The following is a 25,259-nucleotide window of genomic DNA, read 5'->3' on the forward strand; positions in this document are numbered from 1 at the left end:
AACAATTTCTTCCTCGCCTCTGTGAAAGACAAGCCTTGGTCCCCAAAGGTTATTCCATCAATAACTCCTAAACCATCTTAAGGGTTAGCAGCCTTATCCCCAAGGGGCTTTTGAAACCATGTTGAAATGGCCTTGTAGATCGCAGGTTTTAGCTGCGCTGATGTATGTAAGCAGCAAGAGCTGATGCTCCCCAGGTCAGGGCAATGGGACCCTGCTCTGCTTGGGGCAGGGTTTCACGCTGTCCTACTCAGCAGGTGTGACCCCAAAGCCAGCTGAGCAGCAGCTCAACCACCTTTGAGGACCTGGGTGTGCAGAATTGCCTTTCCTCTTGGCTTCACCTCACCCGAAGACGCACAGGAGAAATGCTCTTCATCACCTTCAGCTGAAGGCTATTCCTTGGGTGGTCAATTAACCTTGGTAGCAACAGCTCATTTTGAAGAAAAGCAGATAACTGCAGTAACACACAGCAAAATTCATCCCGAGAGTGAGGAGAGAAAGTCTGCACTGAGCTGCAATGGGACGAAAGGCACCGTCAGCTGCCTTGGCCATGGGGCCTGGCAACAACATCCATACCCAGCACCCGACACCTACTGCAGTCCCCCCCCATATTGGGGGTGTGCATCCCTGGGAAGCCCAGTCCCATTCCCATTATTTTGGCTGCTGGAGGTCAGAATTCACCTTTTGCCAAGCCCTTGCCCTTCTGTTGAGACTGTGAATAATTGCTTGCATTCGTACAGGTGTTTTTCTGCAGGTGTTTATAGACATCAGCTATCTCCCCTTGCCTTGGGTCCGGACAGCATGCCTGTACAACCTTGAGAAAAACCTCCGGCAGCACACGACTCCATTCCTCTCTGTAAACCCCCAAACACACCTTCCTCATCTGTTCCTTTTTCTTACAAGCATCGGCTCTTCCGAGCGAGCATGGTGACCTGGGGAGGGCCCAGCCCCTCGCCCACGCGCTGCTCGTGGATGCTGCACAGGAGTAAAAAAAAAACAGCCAGGAGCAGAACCAGGCTCAAGCAATCTCTTTCTGACACGATGAGTTTGCTGAGAGACATAACACTGCTGTAGAAATAAAATAAAATAGAACGAAATAAAAGTAGGGGCATTGTAGAGCATATTGTGTCCTGACAAACTTTTTGATGAGTGGCAAAAGAAAACGAACAGGCTGCAGGCTCGGGGTTGGCTGCGGAAGGGCATCTTCTTGCAATTGCTTGCAGTTTTTAATTTCCAGCACATGTTTTTTTCCGGCGCACAGCAGCAGAACAGGTGATGCACACATCTGCTCACAGCAGGAGTGCTGGAGAACAGGGACCTCTTGCAGCAATTACTTTCCAAAGGCCTGACCCTGCAAACATGGCCCGTGAGACCACGGGCCCACACAGAGCCTCGTTGCCGGAAAGGGGGCTTGCAAGGAGGAGAAGTGAAGCCAAAATACAGGCAGCACTGCCGAGCAGCAAGGCTCCCATTGCTGCTTGCCCTCTCCCCGTGCAAGCATTGTGCAGTGCGGCGGTGCTTTGCCTCCCAGTTTCACCTCCCATTTCCAGGAACAGAGAGGTCCTGAGGGAGGGAAGATGGTTTGACAGGTCAACCCCCAGGCTGAGCTGAGAAGAGCAAACTGCTGGTTGTCATCTCCACAGCGGCAGCAAGATGCAACGGAGCACCAAGCACTGTGGCATGCTCTGTGCACTGTCACAGTCACGCCAACTTACTGGGGTTTGTTTCCCTGATTATGTCCAAAGGGCCACTTCAGTTCTAACAAGGTTTCTGCACTGAAACCACTGGAAGCACACAATCAAAACCAACGCACTGAAGCTTCAAGGTTAAGATTTCCTGGCTGCCTTCCTCGCTGCTGGTGAAGCACTGAGGAGGAAATTGCTTTCAAATGAAAAAAAAAAAAAAGAGTTAAAAAAAAAAAAAAGTAAAAAAGAAAATCCTGATACAAAACCTTCAAAGTGCAGTCAGATGTGCCAGTGCACGAGGCTGCAGCCCAGGTGCCTCTTTCAAGGGCACAAGCCGGGGTCTGGAGACTGCGTGGCTCTTGCAGACAGGTGCTTGGTCCTTCTGCTGGCTCTGTTCTCCCACTGATGGAGATGAGCTGCAAACTGGAGGCAGGGGGCTCCAACTCTGACTGCAAACCCTGACCCCAAAATTGCCTGTGCATTCCTCCTTACGTGAGAACTCTTCAATCTAAGTGCTCTCTGGGATGGAGATGTTCCATCGTGCCTCAAACTGGCTGGGGAATGGCCATGGTTCAAAAGGCACAAGCTTGCAGCACCAGCCTGGCTGCCTGGCTCCACTCCTTGCTGTAAGACCATGGGGGCATCTAAATCCCATGTTCCCTAAAATGCTTTAGGGCTACGTGTTTTTCTGGAACAAGCCCTTGCTGTACCTGAAAAATGTTATGAAAAAACAAACAAACAAACAAAGCATACAAACAAAAACAAACCACAGTGCCCTTCTGGGGGAAAAGAAAAAATATATACGTTTTGACAAATCTTCCCTTGCCCATGACAGACTACTTCAATGAAATGGTTTTGAATTGGCCCAAAACAGACATCTGTGAAGACATGTCATACTGGGCTGGGACTCCTGCCCCTGAATAGGAGGCAAATCCCAAAACTAGGAAGACAGCAAGGCTGTCTCTGACTCAGCACTCAGCCTTCCCCATCAGGACAGATCCTACATTCCTCATTTGTCTCCCATGCATTCGTTAGCAGACTCACAGCTCCATTCTATTTAGATGAAATTTATATTTCTCTAATCTACTGCTTGTGATGGATGAGAAAGAGATTTCTCCTTACAAAACCATTTACAATGGAAAAAAGCCACAAGCACAATATAGAAGTTTTGAGAGTGTCGCTTTAGACAAATAAACATATCTCCTTTTTCTAAAACATCTAAACATCTTGTATAGGAAATATTAGATCTCAGTTGACTGGAAAATGAAACTAGTTTTATGTTCTCTTCCAAAGCCTCTTGTGATATTACCAATATTTTTTTCCCCTGTCGAGAATAATGGCTTTTCTACAGGCCAGCAGATAGGAAAGTGCTTACATATATTTCTAGATGCAAACGCTTCCCTGAATTACCTTGTCTTAATGTACTTCAGAGTTTGGTGCAAGTTCCTTGATGACTCTGGGTAATAAGAGCCGGAGCAGAAAAGCCGTGTTAAATAAATCAGTCACTTCAAAAGCAGTATAAGATGATGATAAAGAAATCCCATGGGAGCCCATGCAGGTCTTGGGAAGCAGTTGTTTTGGAACTGTTACAACATCAGTAACCCTATGCAACCTGGGCATGCCAGCAGAGGCAGAACCATTCAGGTTTGAGGGTTTTTATTTTAGCAAGTTCTTGCAGATTAAGGATGAAATGCAATGGGTCTGATCCAAATGCAACAGAACCACCTCAATTCTGCATGTGGCTAAAGCTGTATCTGCTTGGAAAGTGTGGAGATTTTCCTGAATATGCTTTTGGTAAAATTCGACTTTTTGACAGAAAGCTGAGAATCCCAAGCCATTGGCATTAGCTGGCAAGCCAGCCTGGACTGTCCATGTTTCCTGATGTTTCTCCCTGTGCTATACAGTCTGGCATGTAAAAATCACAGTCCCAAGAAAAGCACCACTATTTCTCATCTGCAAACTGAAAAATTGCAGAAAAAGAAGGAGTTCTGTAAAAAGAAAACAAAACAAATCCACAACAAAAACTTCTCAAAAGAAGCACTCTGTTTTCTTAAACTCATGTTTTGATGAACATCTAATTTTCAGCCAGAAAAGGTTTCAGTGGAAATGCTGGACTAACTACACAGAGAAGCCTCTGCACAAGGAAATGTTTCAGTTCCCTTTAAGATGGCAATTGCAAAACAAAGGGCACAAAAAATCCTACATTGTCACTACTTATCATTCCTGGTTAACAATATAAGATATATGATAGGAGCAAAACAATTTGGTGGCAGAACATCATAAATGAAGTCTGTTTTCCCTGGAAACTGCATAACCATTTGAATTAATTTAATTTGAAATATCAAATTAAATTAAACTGTAGAATAATCCCCAAGGGAAAGCATATTTCATTTACAATGTCTTCTGATAGAGTATTCTCTGCCAAAAGTTTTGCTATGCATCTGGCTTTGGATCTAAATTTATTACATTAGCTCTGGGAAGACTTTTAATAGAAAGTGAGATTAAAAGGGAGAAAAAAAAAAAAAAAGAAAAAAAAGAGGAACTTTGTATGGAAAAAAAAAGACCCCAAGCCTGATAAAGACCAAAAGAAGTGCTGAACATGGATGAGTCTGGCTTGTTGTATCTCACCTGGCTTTGCTTGCATTGGTTTCAACCTCCCATCAAAAGGGTACGAGACGTGTCATTAAACAACTTCAGTGCTGAAATTGTGTGTATTTATATGCACAAATATGGTATCCTCAAAACTACCTGACTAGCTACAACATCTTCTTAAACTTGCCAGCCAAGCTAAAAGCAACATGCAGGGGAAAAATACAAAAGGGTCAGAAGATGATGAATGGAGAAAGATTATGTACTTTCCAAATAAGCTTTGAAGGACAGAGACATGAAGGAAAGCACTTTCCTGGTCAGGTGGAGCCAGAGTAGGATTTTCATTTCTAAAGAGAGTAAAGGGGAGGAAAAAAATCTAAACCCAACAGAAGAACAGTGTCTTATTAGTAATAGCTACCTTGCTTTTTAAATAATCTCACAGATAAATACAATCTAGGACAAATCTCAAACACTCTTTGGTTCAACAGGTTGGGAGGAGGGAGGTGGTGACCCCATCAGTTTTCAAAATATAGGTCACACACAAAAGCAGCACTTACAAAATGAACGGTCTTGCTTTTCACGGCAAGAAATTGAAGAAAATTGCAGCCAGCAGCTGCTTGTAGGTTGATGCAGTGGGAATAATCTCTTTCTTTCTTTCTTTTTCTTTTCTTTTATTTTCTTTCCTTTTTTTTTTTTTTTTTAAAGTTTCTCCTGTGAGCAAATAAAGAACAGCAGATGTCAGCGTGGAAGAAAGGATTTACTCTAAACAAACAACCCAGTCCCTCTAAGAAAACCACCAGACCAAAATCAAGCACCTGTACCCCTGTCCTCTCACTTCTCCTGCCCCCCTCAGACAAGTACCTATGCTCAAAGGTATCTTAATCAAATCAAAAAGCATTAGGACTTTAATCTCCAGCACTTCAGTAACCTCCCAGTTTGTTTTAAATCTTGATTGGAAGAATTATCCTGACAAGAAAATTAGCAGTAAGTCAATAAACCTGTAGCCTGGAGATAGAGCTGTGAGTAACCAGCGAGAGAATTCATTTGATCACGCACTCAAACGCGCCTGAGACGATGGACTGACTTGGCTGGCAAAGTTCATTATGATTTTAACCATGAAACCATGAAGTGCAGGTAATCATATTTAAAGAGATAAGAAACACACAACCAGAGCTGGCCTTAGCTGTGACACAGAAATTCTCATTTACAGCAGTCACGGGTGGAAAATCAATACCCACTTTTGGATGCAAAAGGAATGTCAGACTTGACAAAGCTTCTTTGGATTTTATTCCCTCCCCACCCCCTGTTGCTTCCGAATTCAAAACCATGGTGAGATTTGCGTGCTCACTGCATCCAAGGCTCCCCCCAGCTTGGCTCACAACTCCTCGAGATTTTCTCTGGCAACAACCTCATTCCATCTATCCTTGTCAGAGCACATCTTCCTCCCCATTCCAAGCAAATTGTCTTCATGCCACTTACTTGCAATTCTCCCCTGCCTCCCTTCTCCGTGCACATAACTATATCTTGCTCCATTGCCTAGAGGGGAGTTCATATCTGCACTCAAATTGAGGAAGCCTGCTCAAAATACACATTTTGGGAAGAGGACAGATTATTCCCCAGCTTAATACACTTAAAAGGTGATAGGGAGGAGATTTCTGTGGTGGTGTTTTCTTCCTTTGCCCTCTGTAAAACCCCACAATGGTGAATTATTTGCAGCAAACTGTTCAACAGGCTCTGATGTTTATGAACTTACCATGCTCAAGCCTAGTTATTTATGAACTGATTCTTTATGTAGCATTCTTTGAGAAATGGTTGATGCACACATATTTCAGCCTTTGGGTTGCTCGCAAATGATTCACTGTGATATCGCTGAGGGCATACGCATTCCCTTCGCAAAATGGGTCTGCCTTTGATACATGGGCTCAGGGTGATTAAACATGAGTGGTTCATTAAGGGAAAGAGCTACAGCAGGAGACAGAGACAGAGAGAGGCTTCTACGCAGCTCAGGTGCCAGCTTACTAGAAAAACCTCATGACCTCGTACAACTCCCCCTCTTTGGCTGGTACCTGAGATGGAAAGGTGTCCTCCCACCTTGTAAACCAGGCAGGGCTCCTACTACTGCTGATGTGGGTGGCTCCCATATCCCCAGAGACCTTCCAAGATGCCTTCACACACCTTGCTGACATGAGCAACAGAGCCGGAGTGCGTTGCAAGAACAACCAGGGAGCAAACGAAATGGTCACACGCAATTCACAGTCAGTCCACACTCCCCTTATTTGCCTGTGTGAAAATGGGACTTGGCTGTTGGGGATTCAGTGTTGACTCCAGCAACAGCCAGTGACCTGATGGACTCACCCACCCAGATGGTGGAACGGCTGGGTCCAAGGGCTTGGTACAAGCCCAAGCAGCCCAAGAGCCACGGGAGCTGGCTGCCACGGGGCCAGGCTGGCTTGGGTGCACCTCACCCTGTGCTCACAGCTGGGAAGCAGAGGGACAATGATGGGATGTCCTGCGGGCTTGATCCACAGCTTGCAAAGGCAAGCAGGGTAGCAGAATTTCAGATGTAAACTCTCCGAGATGGCCGTCAAATTACCAGCAGGCAGAGCAGTGTGATCTGTCTTTCAAGTATGATTCTCATATTTTTGAATACCACATTGCACGCACCGCTTCTGACTCGAAGCCCTGTGCCTCTCTGAGCACCAGCAATCAAGCAGAAAGTTCTGGGGCAAGCTGTGAAATCTCTGAAATGAAAATCAATTCCATCTCCATTTCACAAGGACTAATGTGGCATTTACAACATAAACAATCGCTTCTGTTAGGGAGGGAAATTAAAAGCTGCGCTACATAAAAAGGAACAATGTTTAAAGTTCTGGTGGAAATGAGCAGTCAGACTGGAGATAATTACAAAAAGGGTGCCGGGCATGCAAGCACCGGAGGCGAGGAAGGCAGTGATTTTAACACACAGCTTTGCTGCCAGCTGAGCGAACTGCCTTGAGGTCAGTGCAAGGTGGTCCTAACACCAAGAAAAAAGAAAAGCTGGTGGGAGGTGTGCTGGGGGGAGACGGAGGATGGAACTGAACTTCACAGGACAGCCAGGCTGCACGAGGAACCCTCATCTCAAATAATTAGCAGCAAGCTCCTCCTTCCCAGCTGGAGGTAAGCCTTGCAGAGTTTGAAAGGAGCCCAGGCTAGAGCGATGCCAGAGGCTGTGCCGAGCACTTCATGCTACGAGTCAATATTGCTTTTGCCCCTGCCAGAGGGATGATATGGCTAGAGGATGCAGGTGTCCTCATGCAAACTCCTTGTACTTGATTACCAAAGCGTTTCCCTTTCTTTTCATCAAAGGGATGAGATGAGGGCCATGAGCTAGTCCTGGCTGGATCTCTGCTGCCATGTGAGCAGATTTGGTCTGGAAACTGAGTGTTTGAACTGTAACAAGGATGAAGTGGCGGAAGAGCATCTTGAGAGTACCACTGTGTGATGCTAGCTAGGATTTTAATTAGCTTTAGTACAAACATCGGGAAGTACGCAAACACGGTCATGAGAGGTGGCTGCCTGAGAGAGGAGAGGACTGAACATGCCCCAGGAGGTCTTTCCCAGTGCTACGTGTGCAGAGTCTCATGACTACCTCCAGTACATGCAGCATTTTCCAGCGCAAGCTGCAGAAGGATTCAGGGTATCTTTTCCCCTCTGAAGACTTTGCTCTTTCTTTGCACACAGTCAGGTAGGACCTGTAAGAGCCTCGAAGCAATCCTTGCATTCTGCGCAGCTCTGATAAAGTAGCAGCCTGGTTTGCAACACCGCACATGAAAGGAGATGGGGATGAGTGTCCAGGTGACAGCAGTGACAAAGTGACAATGCCTAGAGGAGGAGGAAACAGCACCAGAGAGGACTGAGTGAGCAAACTGGGGCTGTTTTGTCTGCAGAAGAGACGGCTGAGGACAGCCACAGGAATAATCTTCCAACATAAAAAGCCGGTGTCAGGAGGGAGGAGAGCTAGTCTCCATGTCCACAGCAGATAGGATAAAGAATAATGAGCTTAAGTTGCAGCAAGAAAAAGTTAGGAAAGACATGAGAAAAAACTTTATATGGAAGAGAATGGTTCGGCACAGCCTCCAGCTTTACACAGCCCCCATCACTGCAGGCCATTAAGTATGGCTTAGACAAACTTCTCCCAGGGATGGCAAAAGTGCAAAAGTCCGGTAGCAGGCAGAGGCGCTTCCCGCTTGGCTGAACAACCTTTGGGTGCACCCACAAAAACTTGGCATAAAAGAGCACCCACTAGCTAGGCAGAATGGCAAGGAAAAGCAGAGGCTTCAAGGCTTTTGGTTCCTTACCCCACCTGTGCCAGGAGCAAAGCTTCTCTCTCGAGGATGATATTTAATCTGAGCACAGCAGAGCCTTTTGTTTTTTCTTTTAACATGCCTAACATGCTTAACCCTATCATGCGTTGAGATCTCCTGATGAAAGAGGCCAGATCCTATTCTCTCTGGTTGAGGATTACCTATTTTGTAGGAAAAAAGGTCTTCCTATGCAGAAGGGGAACAAAACAAAAAACAAAAAAACAAAAACAAAACAAACAACAACAACAAAAACACCAACCACACTGCCACCAACAAACAAAGCCATGAGGTCTTAATTTCCCTGGGAACGTGGAATAGCTTCGGGCATGATTGGCTCACAGATGACACCAGATCATTAGACTGGATGGCTTGATTTACCTTGATCAGAACAGCAATTTAGTAGACATTTCTTTGCAGAGAACGCTAATCACTTTTTTCCCCTTTCGTGTGCACAAAATAAGATTGAAATGCAATGTACAAATTGCTTGCCACAGTCCAAAAAATGCTAATAAGCTGCAAACATCTAAATCATGGCTCGAGACCTGGCATGATAAGGTAAGAAAACAGTGTCGGTGCATGCAGAACTATTATTTACCAGTGTCAGAAATAACTATCGCATTTACATAACTGTGAGCCTGCGTGACAGCTTCTTCCGGGAAACTGCTTTAGCTGCAGAAAAAGCTGTGACTTGAATGAATTGGGGATTTTTTAAACAGCGAGAAAATATGAACCAGGATGCAAGCTCTTAACCTTTCAAGGTCTCTGCTCAGCTATTAATCTATGTAAAAATGGGGAGAAATAGTTCTTTACCAAACAAACAAACATACTTTTCAATGCCCTCCCTAGGCTGTGCTAATTTCTGCTGTATTATTAACTCCAAATACAGATGGCAGCACAAGCTAATTGGGCTGATCGGAGCTATTACGGCTTTTATGATAGCAAGAGTTCACTGGGAAGACCACTGATGGGAACCTTTGCTGTCAATGGTCTCCTCCCTCTCTTTGCTCTGCGTAGGTCACAAGCTGCCTAGCATGCATCGTCCCTTATCTTAAGGCATCCTGCTTTATGCACCAGGACCTCCAGCCAGAGTGGCAAATTACTATTGACCCGACTGATGCAAAGCCACAGATCGGAGACCAGCAAGGCCTGAGGTTAGGAAGACATGTTCACTTCATAGTCCCTGCAAGCCTTCAGTGCCTTGCCCCAGGATGGAGGAAATCCCACCCCGAGTCCGTCTGTAAATTAAGGTTGCCAAAACACTGCTGGAGCAAAATGCATAGGATGCACCGCTCAGCCTGCCAATGGGATTTAGGGATGTTTGGTTCAGAGCAACTCCTGGAGTGAGGGCAAATGGTGATGTGCCATGGTGCCCACTTGGGTGGAGAAGTGTAAAAAGCAATGGGAGGTTGGAACATGATCAGATCCCCGGGACACTGGCTTTTAGCAGATGTGCAAGAAACGCACAGCTCTGCTCAGCCCCAGCTGCTGGGGGCATGATTGCTGAAAGAACCCAGACACCAACCTCTCCCTTATGCCATGGGGAGTTTTCTATTTCAATGGAGCTGGCAGACCAGGAGAGAAGGGGAAACCGAGGCATGAGGGACAGGAGAGGTTTGCTCCCGTGCATCACTCCTCAGCTGGGAGCAGCACCCAGTCACTGGGAGGGAGCTGGTCCGGGCCATGCCTCGCGCTGGTTAAATCAGTGTTTGGACAAAACCTCCTCTGTGGGCCCAGCAAAACCTCCTCTGTGGGTCCAGCAGCAGCAGGAGCACCTGGCTCCACTGAGCCTCAGCACTGCTGCCAGCTGCTTTCCTTTCCTCCTCCCCAGCATCCCCTGATCTTTCGGGGAACTCTCCTGGCTCCCAGGGCACGCTGCAGCCACTCTTCCAGCCTTTATGACACCCTCCGGGCCAGCAGCTCCAGTTAATGCTTAGATTTATATTTTCCTGCGACAGTTCTGGAGAGAGAGAGAGAGGTTGGTGGGGGGGGGGGAATGCCATAGTGATTTGCATTACCCTAGGGAAACAGTGGTCAAGTTCATGTATAGATTTACAAGGCTGGCAGTATATATTGACTCAGGCTCTCCAAGGGTTTGGGCTCGGGCGGAAGGAAGGGACGGCAGAGGACTCTTATCTCGCTCACACTACTGTAAAGCCTGGATCGGCTCTGCTGAAGCCAAGCGAGGATTTACACCCCTCCAACCAAGATCAAAATCTGGCCCTGACTCCAGTAAAACCAAGTGAGCTACAGCGGATCGCGGCACTGCCACTAACTGCCTTCTCACCACTGCAGCCCAGTGGCAATACCAAGTCATGGTGCAGAGCTGGTGGGAAACGCTCGCTGGGTCAGGGGAAGCAAGTGGTGCCACCCCATCCACAGCAATGGGAATGGGGAGAAACATCAGCTCCAGCCATGGGAACTGTTTCTTTTCAGCAAGGAGGAGGAGCAGGGTTTGTAAGAAGGATGCAATGGGAGGAACCAGGATCTTCCTTCCCTCCCAGCAGACAAAGCAATAAAGCCTTGGCAGGAGCTGGAATAAAAGGGTTTTTACAAGAAGGTGAGGTAAGGGTAAGACAGACCCTGGTTCCCCTCTTGGAAATGAGCCCCTTAACTCTGCAGATGAGTTTCTCGAGCAGAGACACCACCTGAGCTGTGGTTTTCCTCCCCGTTCCCTGGAGAAGACAGCGAGACCTCCCGCTCACCTGCCTCACCAGACCTGTGGACCCTGGAATGAAGGGCGACTTCCCAGAGAAGCTTGCCAGGGAGCCAGGGCTGGCAGAGAGATGTGGAGGAGGCTGAGGGCATCGCTGCCTGCACCTCCTGGACCGGGCACCGCTCCACAGCGTGCCCCTTGCTGCAGCTGAGCTCGCAGCATCTCCGGCCACCCCCTCTCCGCTCCCCCGTCTGCTCTGCCTCAACCCTCTGCCGTGGGCAAAACGAGGTAAGGCTGTGCGTATGCTCACTGATATTTCAAATCCCCCAATTAACGGGAAGATAATTCGTGCGTTTAAGCATTAAAAAGGTACTTAAATCAGAATGAATTCCGCTTCGTTATTTTCCAAGATTCAGCTCCTGCTCCCATGGCCAAAGGAGGTTTAGCAGGCAGCCACCGCCCATAAACCTGCTCCTCGCCCACCTCTCCTGGCCACCAGAAGCCACGGCCACCCTGTGCTTGTCCATCAGTGACTGGCTTTGTGAAATCGAATGATATCACCCCATTCTGTGTATTCTGAGCTGATATCGCAGCACAAGGTTTTTAAGCTAATGGCATGGGTATGTCCCTCCACAGATCAAGCATCCCTTTCCCTCCACCTTGGGTAGGCACGATACTACAGAAGGGAGAGTTAAAAGCAGCAGAAAGGAACAACAAACAATTCTGCATGCATTACCTTTTTAAAAAAATATTTCAAAGGCTAGCTGTTTTTAATCTCCCTTATAGCAGGTTTCTATGTTTCTACAGTTTAACAGGTTTGTGGCTTCTGCATTTAGCACTGGAATAAACAATGATCCAGAAATTGCCAGGTCACTGTTATTTACTTCTGCCTTTAAAAAAAAGCCTTTCCATACAGCTGCCTTGAGTGGGCTATACTATAATTTTCCTTACTGTCTCACACTAATGAAGGCAAGAGGGCAGGACCATCGAGTCAGATGGTGGGAAAAGAAGCCCAACAGCCCAGTAGACTTTTGTCACAATATTAAAACTAAATCCCACCTGTAACATATTAATTTGCCTGGTCTTTGGCAGCCTGACAGGGAATAAAGACAAATGCTAGAAATACAATGCATCACTGTTTTTAATTACAGCTGTTTTTCTCAGCTGGCCTGGTGAAAGGATTATTTCCCTAACTGTATGTTTTCCATGCAATTTATGAGGAGCACGTAACAGGGACAGGACCAGTGCAAGGGATGAGGAGGGGAAAGAAACCCAGGCGTGTTTGTGCTGCCCTCCTCACAGCTAGCGAGCTCCCCAGAGCTGGGATTTATTATCTATTGCCTTCTGTGTGATGGGTCACTGGTGTCATGAAGCCGCCCCCAAGAAAAAGCAATGTGCATCCTCGCAGGACGGCTGTGAGCAGTGGGAACCGCAGCAGCCGATGCATTAGCAGCTCCCGACAGCTCCAGTGCCACAGCACTGACCTGGCAAGGCTGCACTGGTAATGACAGCTCGTGTCAAATGAGCACACGCTGGGACGAAGGGAGGAGGCAACAGCCACATCTGGTAATCCTAATAAGGGGGGGCAAATCCCACCCGATGCTCCTCTCATGAAACACTTATTTTTCTTGAGTTAGAAGAAATCCTTGCTATTTTCTTGCTGTGAGCTCACACAAAGATTTATCCAGACCCTGCCCAGGAAGAGGAGCAGAGCTGCACATCCCAGGTCACCCGGCAGACGCAGCAGAGAACGAAGCCCACGCTCCAGGCTGAGCTTCTGAAGAGTGCACAAGAGTTCGCAGCTCTAAATTTAAGCTCTTTCTGCAGGTTGAGCTATTAATTACACTTCTGGAGTGCTTCATGACAGTGCCTATTCACTGACTGATCTCTGCCACGAGGCGCTGGAATAGCACTGGATAATTCATGAACAGGGGAAAGGAATGAACATTTACAGCTAGTTGGGAAATTTGCTTCTATGAGAAAGCTCAGCAAAAAGAAATGGAGGCGCTGAAGATTTTACTACATCAACAGTTTTTCTGCAAGTGTTTTGCGGAAAGATGGTAGGTCTCAAGAGCAAAGAAACCTTGGTTTAAACACGGCATCAAATTTTGGCCAGAATTAGCAATGTTCTTTCCCTGATATGCTCAAATGGTTGATTGAAAGCAGGCAGTTCCTGCTGAAAGCCTGTGCTAAAAAATATATATTTTTTCTGTGGGAAAGGAAAAAAAAAAGACAAAATCTGCTATCAACTTAACTGATATTATGGGGGGAAAATCCTAATTCCATACGTGCAAGTGTACTCAAACATCTATACTACACATGCACAGGGTGGTTACAGGAGAGAGATGTGAAAACATCTCCAAAAACTTGTCAGCCCCCCATCCCCCAGGGGAACCAGGCAGAGCAGATGGGTGCTGGGACCCCAGAGCTCTCCTCATCGGCTTCTGCATTTGCTCTGTTTTCTGCCCTCTCTGCTTAGCCTTGCTCTTGTTCCTGGCTAAGAATGGCTTCAAAAGCCCATGGAAAAATCTGCTGCTGTTGTTGCTCCACGTGTCTCCAGGGCTTTTCAAGGATAGCGCCACAGGTGTCTCTTTCGGGTGAGTCCTGACACCCGCTGCAAATATCAAGGAGTCTGCACAGAAGCTACATTCTGACAGATGCAATCAAAGAGGTCTTAAACCCCCAGACCATTAAAAGTAAGGGAGCATGTGCCCAAAAGAGAGAGGGGAAAAGAAAAAAAACGTCACGCCTCGCACTCATTGCAGGAAACAGCGGGGGTGTTTCATTACAGGCAGTTTTGCACAAGTTGATGTCTTAATTTTTTTACAGCAGCCACGGGCATGGCAGGATCTGGCAATATGCCACCTGTGATCAATTTGCTACCTGCAAAGAAGGCACCTTTCTGAAAGGAAAAAGAAGGAAATAAGAAAAAGTAAAAAAAAAAACACAAAGTGATGTGTTTAAGTGGATAAGCTTGAAACACGCCTTCGGGTGTTAGCATGCAGTCCTGGGTTCTCCGGCTAGCTACACACACCGTGTTGTCTCACACCCAGCCAGGAGATGCCAAAAGCAGGGCGCGATGAAATAATGCTTCATTAAGGGCCTTGGCCGACTCCAGAGCACTGGCACAGCAGCGTGCCCACCGTGCTGCTGCCGGAGCTCTGCATCAGCTGAGATACGAGCCGGCACCTTGAACATTTGGGTTATTAGAGTCAGGAGAGCAACTCCACGGTTATTGCCGTGCTTCAGACCATCTCTGCTGCTCTGCATATTTTGCAAGTGGCTGCAGGCTTTGCTGCCTCGCATTCCCCTTCCTGTGCAGGCGGTCGTCCCTGCCGAGTCCCTGAAGTGGCTGCGTTTGGTCATGACAAAAAGCTTGCGTTTTAGCTCCAGTTTGTTCCATCATGTCATAAAGTTTACAGCCTGCTTGAGGGCCCTTTTCACATGAAGAACGAGCGCAGGAATGCCGGATCAACGCTGCCACGCGGCAATGCACACAATGGAGAGCACAAACTCCAGTTGAGATTTGCCAGAGATGATGGGGAATTTAGCCTCGCAGCTCCCATTAATTTCAATCACAGCTGCAGTGATGTCAAGCACATGATTTATCATGACTTTCACAGTGTTTTGTATTACTTTTCAGAGTAAAATATTGCCGTTCTTTTATCTAAAAACAACCCCCTCTCCCCATCCTAGACCTATCACTGGCACATTAAGAGCATTAATAAAAGTGATCTGAGCATTAATAAATTAACAAGTACCTCACATGCTTCATTATATTAAAAGAGATGAGAAATTACAGGGTTGTTCAAGATGTTTGACCGAGTGGAGTAATAAAGACCCGAAGTCAGCTTTGGGAACACAAACTGCCAAAGGGGAGGGCAGGGACAGGTCCCATAACTGCAACTTTCCTTCAGTCAGTAAATGCACCGTGTGCGTGGCTGTTCCTCACACGCGTACCGCCAGGCTGTCCCTTCTGCTGGGTGTGGATGGATGCTGAATACTGACATTTCTGGCATTCAGCTGTAATGCCACAACCTGATTCTGGGTTGTGCTGACACAGAGGAAGAAGAAAGGAGATCTTCAGGAACTTGCTTCTGGAATAGCTTTTGTAATTAAACCAAGCATCGGGTGGAAGCTTTTCAATAGCAGTAACTATCCATACCTATTGGGTCCTTCTAAAGAGCCCATTCATCTCACCAGTTAAATGACAAGATAACTGCTTGCACTTATATAACTTCTTTACACTCAGAAGGGTCCCAAAGTGCTGCTAATCGCCTGTCTATGGGATTCATTTACCTAGTCGTGAGCTGCACTGATTCTGGTGCAGAGCACAGCGGCTCTTTAAACATGAGAATTCAAGGTGGGAGGTCAAGAATGACTCAGCCACCTGAAACTGCAAAATAGGGGGAAAAAGAAAGGAATTTAGGAAAAAGTGATGCAGTTAAAATAATCTAAAATTTGACTGGAGTCCATGGCCACCATCTCCAATCTTCTACTAGAGGTTCCTTAGACCATGCAGTGGCAGATGATTAATTTTTCCAATTTTTAGTTAAAAAAACCCACACACATACATCCAAAAATTCCCATTATTTGTTAGGTACAACAGGAACGGAGAACTACCACCCCTGTTTGTCAGCATCTTGAATTTTCTGAGTGATTTCCCAGCCAAGCTGCTGAGCAGCGAGGACCCAGGGGAACTGATGAGGACTGCAGCCCCGGCTCACGGAGCTCCCACCCCAGGAGCCTGAAAGGAAGCAGTGTCCATGTGTGATGACAGACCAGGGGGTGGCACAGTTTCTCTGATGGCATAAGAGCAAAGAGCCCTGATTTTAGTGCCAGGCCATTAATTCAGCACTGGGGAACAACTGCAGACCGCGTTTAATATTAAGAGTCCAATGTGTTGGCCGTGACCTCCCCAAACCCCAGACCTCTTCATGATTCAACATTACAAGCAGAAAAGAGAGAAGTCACCCCCCCCCCCCCCCCCCCCCCCCCCCCCCCTTGAAATTTCTGCCAGAAATGCTTGCAGTCACCCCTGGAGGTGACTCCCTGAAGGGCTTGGAGGAGTGCATCGCAGGTGCCAGCCAGAACACCCTGCTTCCAGGAACTGCCCTGCTGTGCCCACACATGGCACCTTTCCCAATGCTACCCAAGGTGTCTCTAAAGCCAACAGAGATCTGCTGGTGGATGGTAAGACCTGGGGACGAATGTCCCCAGCTGAAGGCAAAAAATCAGCAGAGATGACAGAGGGAGCCAGTGTGAAAATTCACAGCAAACTCGAGCAGGTAGGAAAGGAAAGCTGACTGATGGACTTGAGAGGCTGTGCAGGAGAGAGGGTCAGGGTTGCGTGTGTGCTTTATTTATTTATTTTTATTTTTTATTTCTTTAAGTCAGCGCTTTTAATTACTGCCATGGCTCAAAATAAACGTCAGCCCTAGGTGGGGAAGCTTGGCAGAGCTCCTTTGTATTTTGAGCAACCCTTCCTACGCCGCTCACCTGGTGGGGAAGGTTTGCTCGGACCAGAGTGACAGCAGATAAATCACCAGCCTTGCTTGCCATCTTTGAAAAATGAATTTTGGGGTCCTGCATTTCTCATCAGTGCATCTCTCTTCCTGGCTGCCTCCTTGCCAGCACAGGAAGGCTGTAGGCTATTTTAAATGGAAAGCCATAACAAATCTGTGGCTGCATTCATCCAGGCAGCACTGGAGAGAGCTGGGCAGCTTCTGGGGTTAAGGCAATAGCTCCTTCCACATGGGATGATGCACAAGGGAGTGAGCAATGTAACCAGGCTCACTGGAGAAAGCCTGGGCATATTGACAAGAGCCACTGTGGCCAGCAAGGTGCTGTCACCCAAGATGAACTGAGCTCGATGGGACTGACCAGAAGCCAACAGTCACCACCAGCAATACGGTTGCCAACTGCCACATGTGTGCCATGTACCTGTCCGACTCTGCGAGGCGTGCATGCCACTGTACTAAAGAAAGCTTCTCGTGGGGTTCCCAGAAGCGAAGCCAGCAGGTGTGGGATCTGTTCAGCTGTGTGCATTCAGTCCGACAGCCAGGCTGCAGGCACGGGCACTGGCTGTCTCCACCCCGTCCCCACCACACCAAACCAGCCGCCCTACAACAGCTAGATCCGCTGGCAAGGCTGCAGCCAGGTGTTTGAAACAAAGGCTAGGCAGACCAAAATTAGGTCAAATCTGCTGATGAGAGAGGAGTAAATAACAGCTGCTATTCCAGGGAGCTTTTGTTCTCTCTAAAACAGAGCAGGTATCTTTGCATTCCTGCCCAAGCCGTGGGTTAGGCATTTTCATGGGAGCAAGGAGGCTGTGGAGAGGAGGGGATTTCAATGCACACACTCATGGAAATATGTAGCTGAGGCTATGAACAACTGATTAATGGAGCCAATCAACAAACAATAGTGAGAATTTTATTGAAAGTCTTTCCTTGCAAGTGTCTGGACACGAACTGACGATATGGAAGTGTACTGCTCCATAACTGGATTTCTTTCTTTGCTAGTATAATAAGAAAGTGGCTAATAATAGGAGGGAGAATATTTTCAAGGTGTGTTTTATTATCCACTTATCTCTGACGCTTGCCAAAAGAGGTCTGAATATTCCTCAGCACATTTGAGACTTTCTGGCAGGGGAAAAAGACTGATGAGTGCTATAAAGTAGGCAACTAATGAAAGCAGCTACATCTAAATGCAATATCTGGGTCCCACAGTAGAAATTTTCTGCAGGCTGGCATCGTATCCCTTTGTGGCTTGGTGACTCCAGCTAAGTGGAATACTGGTCTCGGCCACCAGCTGAGAAAGGCCACAGGAGGTGGGTTTAGCTGAGTATCATTGGCAGCGTTGATCTAACTTTCTGTTAAAAACAAGTTCCCTAAAGCTCCTCTTTTCCAGGGGGATGCAGGGGCTGGGAAGGCAGCAGCCTTCAACAGCAGTTGAAGCATTTTTTTTTATTGCCTTTTTTTTTCTTAGGAAGGAAAATAAGGTACCATAAATGCTCAGTTACACTTATTCTCTCCCAAAACACCCAGGAATTACCTGAAATCCCACAGATACCAGCAGCATCCCACATCTATTCAAGCAGTAATGAATATGTAACAGTGCCCTAAGAGTCCCCCACACAAAGGGGAAATGGTGTTTTTTGGCTCATGTCTATTCTCACAAAGCTACCTGCTACGTGATCCCAGCTGAGCTGAACATACAGAAGCCAGAGATTTGCTTTATACGCTTTGTAATACCAGCCGACAATTGATAGAGATATATATGTATAAATAAATAAATAAATAAATCTCTATAAAAATCTATCTATCTATATACAAGGCATTCAGAAGAATTACTTTACTGAAAAACATGGGAGATGTTGATGGTAGCAGAAGCTGTCATTATAAAGGCACGGAGATTTAGCACTGCTGGGCCTTAAGAAATGCTTTTCCACAGTTGCAGCCTCCCTGTGCTCAGCTCCATCTCTTCCCCTCGTCTGTGCAGCCTTAGAGCAGATACAAGCCCCGGTATCTCTTAACCCTCCTCGCACATCATTCAAATTCAAGTAGTTCCTCTGTAACATGCTGAGCAAAAGCTTACCACCTCTTATCCAAAGCTTTCAATCTCATAAGAAATATTAAAAGGCAAACATGAAAATTACAGGAAAAGTAACCAGAGGATCGTAACCTGCTGCAGTAATGGAAAATCCAATTGGTCTTGAGTACAGCTGGGCTGATGCAAAATAAAGAGGAAAATAAGTGTTGCTTAGCCCTGTCTCTGTTAAATGCTGCTGTGCTGGGCAAGAAGTGGAAGGCAAAATCAAAAGATGGATGAAGCCTTTTGTCTGCAAAGTTGCTGGATGCACCATGCGCTACAAGGGGAAGGTGCTGGGTCCTTTTATCCCTGGAAAGAGCAGGAGGATCTTAGGAAATTGCACAGGTAACTGGCAGGGAAAGAAATGAAGGTGCCTGAGGGGCCACTGGCAGCAGCACCGCTATACGAAAACCCACTCCAGGTGCACGTCCCAAGGGACCACCCCCAGATGGAGCCCAAGGTCCTGCTGACAGCCTTACCCCAGGTCGGCTGCATCAACCTCTTGTGCCTCAGTTTCCCTCTCAGCCAAATCATTTAAACGCTGTCTCTTTCTCATGCAGCATTTCAGATACCCCTCAGTTCTGACCCGAAGCTCTCCTTGCACTGATACCTCCCCAGCCAGTCCCAGACCCACCAAACCTCCTGCCTCAGTTTCTGCCTTACAGAGCTAAACCAACAAACCCCGTTTCCAAACACCGCTGCTCCCTTTGCCACGCACGGGAAAACGACTTGCCCGTCAAGCTGTGCAGTTGCAGTTATCAATTCAGCACTCCGATACACTGCACCACTTAGACGCATGCAAGGTCTATTAGTGATAATGAAACTAGGGAGCCTAATTCCCCACACAAATGAACTTGGGGAAAAGGGGATTACATCTCCTGATATGCACAAAGTTGAGGATCTGGCATCAACAGCTCTGTTTAAGAGGCTGACCTCATTCCTGCCTTGTAAACAAGTTTCCAAATATGAATAATAATATAAAAGAAACTCATTTTTCTTGCAGAATGATTATATTGTTTTATTATTTTTCTATTCATGCTGCCAATAATAAATCACTTTACCCAAGATGTTCACATTTATTATACTATTTAGAGCTCAGTGTAGCTGGCGTGGTTTTGTATTAGCACTGTGTTACCAGAGCGCAGATTTTTGCTAATAACTTTGGATCCCCAGCACGTACCTTTCATAAACCAACACATAATGGAGAAAACTGAATTAATAACACCATCCAAAGTCCTGCAAAGGTCATCAGGGTGGCTTTGGGCTACAGAGCTACTGCAGACCTTGTTTTAAGGAGAAGGAAAGACCCAGGAGGGAGATGTGACATAAAGGGGCACACACTGCCTCAATGCATGCTTGCCTGCTTCTCCTGCAACACCGAGCTAAGCCAAGAAGCAGCAGAGAAAGCTGAATTCCTCCAATGGTTCCTCTGCCCACTTAAACTGCCCCTTTGCTCTGAGCAACGTATGTACCTGTAACAGTATTACCCCACGACCCAAAGAGCCACTTACAGTTGTGAACCCTGAGAAAGGGTGGCACTAAGTGAGCTAGAGCAGACGACACAAGAAACCAGATGAGCTTCTACCAAAGCCTCCATTCCCTTTCTGATAAAGAGGCTGCCCCCTGGGCCACAAACAGCTTTAAGAGTGACGCACAACATCTCACCCATTTGTCCAAACTCACACAGCCTCCTCAGAGGATTACCAAGAGCATTAAGAGGTGAACATGGGCTTGTTGAGGAGTTCAGTCCTCAGCAGGAAGACTTTCTCCAGAGGGCAGTGGAAAATAAGTTGAGGTACCAAGAAGGAACTTACCCAGTAGTTAGTAGGTATAAACAAAACATGTATACACAAATCCAGCATCTTGACCAGAGTATCAACATCCCTTGGTGCTAGTGCAATGGGATTTGGGGATGTACCTTCTCTGCTTTATTACAGTGCAGTTTAACACTTCGAGTTTGTTTCTGCATGCTCAACCCCAGGGCTCGCTGCACGATAAGGGCAAGCAAACCTCACAGGGCAGCGGTGCACTGCAGCGAGCAAAACAAAACCGGGACCTGGCTGGTGCATGCGAGAAAAAGGGAATCATATGGTTGAAGAGAAGAGTAATTGTAGTGGAAATTCAAAATCACTTCACTGAGCCCATTTCATGCCATCATTCCTGCCCTTGTAAATCAGCAGCAGCAGCAGCAATTTATTCCTAAACAACAACAATCCTGAACGGAGAGGAAAATGAAATAATTGTGTTTTGACCAGCTTGAGACAATTCCTCTGCATGTAGATACATATTTATAAACATGGGTGTCAAGTGTAAAGCACTCCATCATGCTCATTATCTACTTCAGCGTGCCCATCACCAGTGAGAGCTGTGCAGCACTGTAAGGGCAGCAGGAGCTCCTGCAAAACTTTGCCAAGAATTTGGTATTCACATCCAGTGCTCACAGAAACCAGAATAATTAACCAGGGGAGCAGCAATGTCAGAAGAGCCTGGGCAGAGCCTTGCCCATGCACCAGAGCCCCATGCCAGGGCTCTCCTGGTTTTGGCATTTTCCTGCGCCATCCCCAGCAACTCCAGGCTCAGCCCTATACATTTACCTTAGCTCTGCCAGGTCACCTCTGCCTGTGCTTACAGCAGTCCTTACTTCACACCCCTTGGGCCATGCACCATATGTTGTGCTTCTTTTAACCTCAAATATCCACAAGGCAGATGCAGCCTTTGACTATTTGTCCATCTGTAGCAGGAGAGGCTCAGCCGGTCCAGAAAGAAATTTGCTGGAAGAGGCATTGCTCAGACCCGCTCCAGGCTCCCGAGGTCTTTACAAACCTCAGATTCATCCAGCTTGCAGGGGACGTAACAACCTGTATTGCCTTTGGCTATCTCATACTCCATCCCTTGATCAGAACACAATCAATTGGCGGAAGAAATCTGACATGAAATCACTTTTACCATTCCCAGGAAGTATCCCCATCAGTCCTTCTCACATGTCACTCTGCAAGTCCCCAGGTGATCTGGGGGCCCCTTTGCCTCCACATTATCTCACTAGCAGCGCTGACAGCCTGCGTATCGCAGAAGAGAGAAGCCAGCAGCGAAGACCGGCTTACAGAGGAAAGCAAAGGTATAGTACATTTGAATGACAACTCTCAAGGTACATAAATCAAAGCCTTTTCCAGGGGAATATTCTGCTTTTTTTCCCCCCAAGTATTTGGCATATGATGAAAACAATGTCAAACTTTGTCTGTCTCAAAGTTTTCTGCAGCAGACCTCAGCTCCCTTTGTAACAGTCTCTACTCCAGGTGCTGGATTGCCTTTATGATCCCCACTAGGTCTAGCAGCCGGAAAGCCTTCAAGCCTTTTTCCTTCTTATTGATTTCACTAATTATTATCTTCAGTTTCAGCATTGTTTTCTTAATCTATTTTGACAGCCTCATTGGTCCATCAATCAGCATCTCCTAAGTACTTTTGAATTTCTTGGCGAATCTCAACCAAACTTGACAAGGGATGATGAGATTCACTGCTGGGGGGGCGGAGGGGAGAGAGGAATAAAAAAAAAGGAAAAAGGGGCTGGGTGAAGGGAAGCAAGCCCTCCCTCTGCAGCTGAAGAAATAAAACATACCCTACCTCTTCCCCCCTCGGCACAAGTTTCTTATTCCTGCACCCTGTTAGAAAGGGGAGCGCGGTACTCTTCCCAAAACAACAAAACAGCATTGGCAACAAGATGGCAAGCAGGAAAATTCAACTGAAATAAATGGAAAGATTTCATTAGGATGTTTGTTTGAAAAATATTATACAGATAGGAAAGAGCTGCTGGGGGGAACAAACATCATCTCGATTAACATTCAGCTGTGGTGGAATATCACAAACATGCCTCCTATGAGAAGTTTGCCCTCTGAGCCTGCTATGCCCAGAATCTCAAAATAGACGAAAGACAATTCCATTTTTTTTTCTTCTTCTTTTCTTTCTTCAGCTTGGAAACATCATGCAATGCCACTCTGACCTTCAAGTTTTACTTCCACTATAATGAGCCCCAGGCATCCTTTTAGCAGGGTCCATTAGCAGATCTTTGACGTGATGCTTGTTCCTCTGGCCAAGGAACTGGGGCATTTCCTTGCTTTTTGCAGGCACTGTCTGTGGAGCTCCTCTTCCCAGCCTTCAGCGCCTGGCTGCGTGTCCTTGATCGTGCCCAGGTTTAATGAAGCAATGGACTCCGGAGGACCAGGGAGGTCTTCTAATTCCACCGAGGATGATGGACTGCTGGAAGAAAATGTCTCAGCCCACAGTTTGCTGGTGCATGCACTGAGAAATTCAAGTAGCTGTCATTTGGGCTTAGATGGACAAATGAAGTCAGGGCACTGATGATATAGGAAATTTTAAGAATAAAAATTAATGCCAGTTTCTGCTTCACCAGGTCTCGGTTCAAGTAGTTGGTGCAGGACAAGAGGAACACTCAGCAAAGACCTGAGGACTGGGGTGATGAGAAGCAGCAGTGAGTCAAGCGAGCAGGACAAGCAGGCTGCTCTCTCCCATGGCAGACATGAATTGCTGGACCACTGGAAGCAAGATCCTCCTCCCTAATTAATACGGTAACACACATACTCCTGTTAAAACCTAGCCCTCCGCTGCCGTCATGACCTGGTCAGATTATATCTGAGAGGCTGCTTCTGAGCACTCTCATCACCCTCTTGTCTTTGCCTTATGGCTCCTGGGGCTGTTTCAGTCTCTTTTCCAAGGTGTCGAACATCCCTGCACTGGACGAAGGGATGCAGCTAGCTGTGATTTCTGTATTGCATGTGGGGGCCAGATGCAAACCACGATTATCTGAGATGGTTTCACTTCACATACTGCAAACAAAACCTGTGCTCCTATCTCCTGCTGCCCGCCTTCAATAAAGGTGAGAACACTAACAAACAAACACATCGTTGTATTATTGCTGTTGCTGTTATTCAATTATTAAGATAATTACTTTGCCAGCTCGGTCACAACAGTGGCTTTTACCAGCTAGTAATGCTGCTTGCTTTACAGTTGCAAGGACAAATAAGTGGGTGAGATTTACACACAGGATGACAGTCAGCTACATTACCTGACCTGATAATTTGCACTTTTGGAGCACGACTGGAGCAAAAAAGGCCACTGCCTCTTTTCCATCCTGCTTGTTTGACGTTCACTTTGGTTTCGCTATCAACTAAATGCACTCATGGGTAAAGACTCCTCAGGGACCTGTGAAATGTTGTTACTGCAAACACAACATCTATATTTGTTGCCACAGTGATGGCTAATGGCACTGGAATGGAACACGGGTGCTTTGCAGCAGGACATGGCAGGCTGATGCATCTGCAAAGGGGGACGCAGTGGGGGCAGTGGGAAATGCAGTCCCAGGTCTGCTGCACCTAAGTCAGGGGCTTTAGTGTTGAGGAATTCCTACTCTAATAAGGAGACACCAAGGAGAAGTCTGCATCCCATCCAGGCTACAGAGATGATGGAGACACCTGGCGAGCCTGCACGTGGCCGTGCCAAGGTCCCTGCACATGGAAGAAATTTTGGCTTGGGACCATGCGATTCCCATTCTAGCCATCAAGACTAAGTTCTGCAGAGTGCAGAAGTCTCCAGGATGACCTTTCTTAGACAGACGCTAGAAACCCATTACTGAGCGTAAGCCAATTTGCTCTGCAATTGTAAGTGGCAATTTTCTTTCTTAAATACATTACAGCCGAAGGTAAATGGCTATAAACAGAAAGTTACTTCTCACTCCCTCCTCAGAGAGCTCTCCCCATGGTTATGAGCTATGATCTTAAAAAATGCTGTTGTGAGACACCGGCAGCACGGGAGATGGCTGTTTTCAGGTAGCAACTTTCATGCCTACTTTTTATTAAGATGAAAAAAGAGATTAAGTGATCATATCGGCAGGGGGCAACGACTTCTTAAAATATCCTTATGCAGCAGTTTTCACAGGGAGTGAAAAATTAGGAGCAAGGTACAGGTCTCTTGCATTTTATTCTGAGTAGGTGCACTAGCTGAGGAACAGCAGCTTGCAAAGGATCTCATGAAATTCAGCAAGATTGGGTCATGATCTGAAGATGACGAGAGCACTTCAGTACCACGAGCTGGGGCAGCAGGAGGAGACACAGAGACTGCCAAGTGCTGCTCTGCAGAAGGCAGGGAGAGAAGGGACACTGATGGCATGGAAAGGAGAGGTGGGTGGCATGGTAGGAGACCAGCCCTGCCTTCCCACCACCTTGTCCAGTCCCAGGAGAGCAGCTTCTCCCCATCCCCACCTGGGAATCACAGTGCCCAAACTAAGCCATTCCCAGTGCTTCCTCAGGATGCTTAGCAAACAAACCTGGATTAACCCTCTTAATTAGAAGCTCTTAAAAGCAGTGTGGGATTCCCTTCCTTTCACTGAGCTCA

At 46.8% G+C, this 25,259-nt stretch overlaps 1 protein-coding gene across 4 annotated transcripts in view; it reads right to left on the reverse strand.

Moving 5' to 3' along the window:
• The window catches only part of KIRREL3 (kirre like nephrin family adhesion molecule 3), a 316,766-nt gene that overhangs the window by 186,271 nt on the left and 105,236 nt on the right, over positions 1-25,259 (reverse strand). The window lies entirely within an intron of this gene.

The sequence above is a fragment of the Aythya fuligula genome, chromosome 22, assembly GCF_009819795.1.
Source record: "Aythya fuligula isolate bAytFul2 chromosome 22, bAytFul2.pri, whole genome shotgun sequence".
In the NCBI taxonomy this organism is placed as follows: domain Eukaryota; kingdom Metazoa; phylum Chordata; class Aves; order Anseriformes; family Anatidae; genus Aythya; species Aythya fuligula.